The sequence below is a fragment of the Salvelinus fontinalis genome, chromosome 1 (assembly GCF_029448725.1).
Source record: "Salvelinus fontinalis isolate EN_2023a chromosome 1, ASM2944872v1, whole genome shotgun sequence".
Lineage (NCBI taxonomy): Eukaryota > Metazoa > Chordata > Actinopteri > Salmoniformes > Salmonidae > Salvelinus > Salvelinus fontinalis.
Genome location: NC_074665.1, coordinates 74129097 through 74134339, shown reverse-complemented (window position 1 = coordinate 74134339; position 5243 = coordinate 74129097).

The following is a 5243-nucleotide window of genomic DNA, read 5'->3' as shown; positions in this document are numbered from 1 at the left end:
CTCTCTGTCACACAGGTCTGAGAGAAGAGGAAGTTGCTTCAACTGAAGCAGCAGCAGGGGGAAGAGTTTTTTCCCCCAATATCACAATGTGAAACATTATGTAATATCTATCTGAGTCATAGATGTATATCCATCTAGATATTGTAATCTGCCTATTTACAATGCCTTCAGATAGTACTCACACCGCTTGACTTGTTCAACATTTTGTTGTGTTACAGCCTGAATTTAAAATGGATTAGATTTTTATCACTGGCCTACACACAGTAACCCATAATGTCAAAGTGGAATTATGTTTATTTTTACGAACTAATTTAAAAGGAAAAGCTGAAATGTCTTGAGTCAATAAGTATTCAACCCCTTTGTTATAGCAATACTAAATCAACTTAGGAGTAAACATTTTATTAACAAGTCGCATAATAAGTTGCATGGACTCACACCGTGTGCAATAATAGTGTTTAGCATGATTTTTGAATGCCTATCTTATCTCTGTACCCCACAAATGTAATTATCTGCAATGTCACCGGCTTCATTAGAACATGTGTCGGCGTTGTTGTCCCCACGGTGAGTGTTGCTGCCTTTCCAATAAAAAACTCTGGATTAACACCAAGGTTGGTGCTAAACTAAAAGACAGGGATACCACACACATGGCTATCGTAAACAACCCTGAGGCTACGGCCGAAGACAGAAATAAGTACAAGAAGGCCCGCTATGACCTCCATAGAGTCATCAAACGAGCAAAAGGACAATATAGGAATAAGGTGGAATCATTACACAGGCTCCAACGCTCCCTTCCAAGCTTGTCACCAAGCTTGGGACTCTGGGTCTGAACACCTCCCTCTGCAACTGGATCCTGGACTTCCTGACTGGCCAACCCCAGGTGGTGAGGGTAGGCAACATCACCTCCACCATGCTGATCCTCAACACAGGGGCCCACAGAGGTGCGTGCTTAGTCCCCTCCTGTACTCCCTGTTCACCCATGACTGCGTGGCCACGCATGACTCCAACACCATCATCAAGTTTGCTGACGGCACGACGGTGGTAGGCCTGATCACCGCTGACAATGAGTCGGTTTACAGGGAGGAGGTCAATGACCTGGCAGTGTGGTACCAGAACAACAACCTCTCCCTCAACGTCAGTAAGACCAAGGAGCTGATCGTGAACTACACGAAACAGGGGGGTGAACACGCCCCTATCCACATTGACAGGGCCACGGTGGAGCAGGTCGGGAGCATGAAGTTACTCTGTGTCCAAATCCCTTAAGACTTAAAATGGTCTAAACACACACGCACAGTCATGAAGCAGGGGCAACAGCGCCTCTTCCCCCTCAGGAGGTTGAAAAAGTTTGGCACGAGCCTTAAAATCCTCCAAAAGTTCTACAGCTGTAACATTGAGAGCATTTTGACTGGCTGCATCACTGCCTGGTATGGCATCGACCTCAATCACATTGGCGCTACACAGAGTGGTCCGGAAAGCCCAGTACATCTCTGGGGCCTAGCTCCCTGCCATCCAGGACATCTATATTAGGCAGTGTGAAAGGAAGGTCCGGAAAATCATTAAAGACTCCAACCACCCAAGCCATAGACTATTCTCTGCTTCCGCACGCCAAGTGGTACCGGTGCATCAAGTCTGGCACCAACAGGTCCTTGAACAGCTTCTATCCCCATGCCATAAGACTGTTATATAGCTAACAAAATAGCCACAGGGACTATTGGCGCTAACCTTGTATCATCATTGACCTTTTTATTTTTGTCTCTATGCACACTCCCAGGGCCATACACACTCGCACACACTCCATCATCTACTCACTCGCACATAACATGCACATACATTTCAACTGACACGACACACATGCACACAAACTCAAATCGAATCATGCAGACACACACACCCAATCACATACAACTGCTGCTACTTTGTTTATCTTATATCCTGTTGCCTAGTTCCCTTAACCCTATACATACAGTTGAAGTCGGAAGTTTACATACATTTAGGTTGGAGTCATTAAAACTTGTTTTTCAACCACTCCACAAATTTCTTGTTAACAAACTATAGTTTTGGCAAGTCGGTTAGGACATCTACTTTGTGCATAACACAAGTCATTTTTCCAACAATTGTTTGCAGACAGATTATTTCACTTATAATTCACTGTATCACAATTCCAGTGGGTCAGAAGTTTACATACACTAAGTTGACTGTGCCTTTAAACAGCTTGGAAAATTCCAGAAAATTATGTCATGGCTTTAGAAGCTTCTGATAGACTAAATGACATAATTTGAGTCAATTGGAGGTGTACCTGTGGATGTATTGCAAGGCCTACCTTCAAACTCAGTGCCTCTTTGCTTGACATCATGGGAAAATCAAAAGAAATCAGCCAAGACCTTAGAATTCTTTTTTGTAGACCTCCACAAGTCTGGTTCATCCTTGGGAGCAATTTCCAAACGCCTTAAGGTGCCACGTTCATCTGTACAAACAATAGTACGCAAGTATAAACACCATGGGACCACGCAGCCATCATACCGCTCAGGAAGGAGACGCGTTCTGTCTCCTGGAGATGAACGTACTTTGGTGCGAAAAGTGCAAATCAATCCCAGAACAGCAAAGGACCTTGTGAAGATGCTGGAGGAAACAGTTACAAAAGTATCTATATCCACAGTAAAATTAGTCCTATATCGACATAACCTGAAAGGCCTCTCAGCAAGGAAGAAGCCACTGCTCCAAAACCGCCATAAAAAAGCCAGACTGCGGTTTGCAACTGCACATGGGGACAAAGATCGTACTTTTTGGAGAAATGTCCTCTGGTCTGATGAAACAAAAATAGAACTGTTTGGCCATAATGACCATTGTTATGTTTGGAGGAAAAAGGGGGATGCTTGCAAGCCGAAGAACACCACCCCAACCATGAAGCCCGGGGGTGGCAGCATCATGTTGTGGGGGTGCTTTGCTGCAGTAGGGACTGGTGCACTTCACAAAATAGATGGCATCATGAGGAGGAAAATTATGTGGATATATTGAAGCAAAAACTCAAGACATCAGTCAGAAGTTAAAGCTTGGTCGCAAAGGGGTCAGCCAAATGGACAATGACCCCATGCATACTTCCAAAGTTGTGGCGAAATGGCTTAAGGACAACAAAGTCAAGGTATTGGAGTGGCCATCAAAAAGCCCTGACCTCAATCCTATAGAAAATGTGTGGGCAGAACTGAAAAAGCGTGTGCGAGCAAGGAGGCCTACAAACCTGACTCAGTTACACCAGCTCTGTCAGAAGGAATGGGCCAAAATTCACCCAACTTATTGTGGGAAGCTTGTGGAAGGCTACCCGAAACATTTGACCCAAGTTAAACAATTTAAAGGCAATGCTACTAAATACTAATTGAGTGTATGTATACTTCTGACCCACTGGGAATGTGATGAAAGAAGTAATAGCTGACATAAATAATTCTCTCTACTATTATTCTGACATTTCTCATTCTTAAAATAAAGTGATGATCCTAACTGACCTAAGACAGGGAATGTTTACAAGGATTAAATGTCAGGAATTGTGAAAAACTGAGTTTAAACGTATTTGGCTAAAATGTATGTAAACTTCTGACTTCAACTGTATCTACCTCCATTACTCCAATAACCTGCACATTGTAAATATGGTTTTGGAACTGACCCTGTATATAGTATGCTTACTTACTTATTGTGTTATTCATATTTCTTATTCTTATTTCTCGTGTGTTTCTTTCTAGTAATACATTATTGATTATTACATTGTTGGGTTTTGAGTTTGCAAGAATGGCCTTTCACAGTACTTGTACATGTGACATTAAAACTTAAAACAAAGACCAGGGAGGTTTTCCAATGCCTCGCAGGGAGAACCTATTGGTAGATAGGTAACATTTTTAAAAGCAGTAATTATTAATTAAGGAAACCGCAAAGGATATCACCATGAGGCCAATTAGTAACTTCAAAACTGCAACATAGTTTAATGGCTGTGATAGAAAACTGAGGATGGACCAACAACATTATAGTTACTACACAATATTAACCTAATTGACAGAGTGAAAAGGAAACCTGTACAGAATAAAAATATTCCAAGACATGCATGCTACGGTATTACTGCAAAAAATGTGTCAAAGCAATGAACTTTTTGTCTTGAATACAAACTGTTACTGAGTACCACTCTCCATATTTTCAAGAATAGTGGTGGCTGCATCATGTTATGGGTATGCTTGGCTTGTAATCATTAAGGACTAGGGAGTTCTTCTGTTTATTTTTTATCCTGGATGGATCTATGCACAGGCAAAATCCTAGAGGAAAACCTGGTTCAGCAAAACTTGCTTTTTACCAGACACTGGGAGATTAATTAACCTTTCAGCAGGACAATAACCTAAAACACAAGGCAAAAATCTACACTGGAGTTGCTTATCAAGAAGACAGAGCTCGAAGAATTTTGAAAAGAATAATGGGCAAATGTTGCACAATCCAGGTGTGGAAAGCTCTTAGACCTTGCCAGAAAATCTGCTATAATCGCTGCCAAAGGTGTTTTTACAAAGCATTTACTCAAGTGGTGTGAAAACTTATGTAAATGATTGGCAATCTGTATTTCATTTTCAATACATCTGCAAAAATGTATAAAAACATGTTTCACTTTGTCATTATGGTGTATTATGTGTCGACGGGTGAGATTTTCAGGCTATAACACAACAAAATGCGAAATAAGTCAACGAGTATAAATACTTTCTGAAGGCTCTGTAACTGAGTATGTGTTGGTTGAGGTTGCACCATACATACAGCAGTAGATTGTGGTAGTAAAAAGACAAACACGTAACATTTTCTTTTTAAAATGCATGACTGAATAGAGGCCTCTTTGTCAACATTAATCCTTCCTGAAAACTTGAGGACATGCATGATACTTTTACTTTACAGGAGAATCTAAATATGTCTTTCTCTATGGTGATATTATGGGTTAATACTGGGCCACCTGACATCTCCTGGATTCTGTTTTGTCTACGCTTCTGTAAAAGGAAGCAGTCTGTCCACAGCACACACCGAATCATGATGTGAGAAGAGGAAACATTTTTGGCATCTGGTTAGGACTTCTCATATTGAATCTAATAATGATGGTATGTGAGTGGCGATTTAACAGCCATCTATCCTAGCTATCCTTTTTTCATAGGCTTATATTATAGTTTGGACACACCACTGGTTAAATATACACTGCTCAAAAAAATAAAGGGAACCCTTAAACAACACAATGTAAC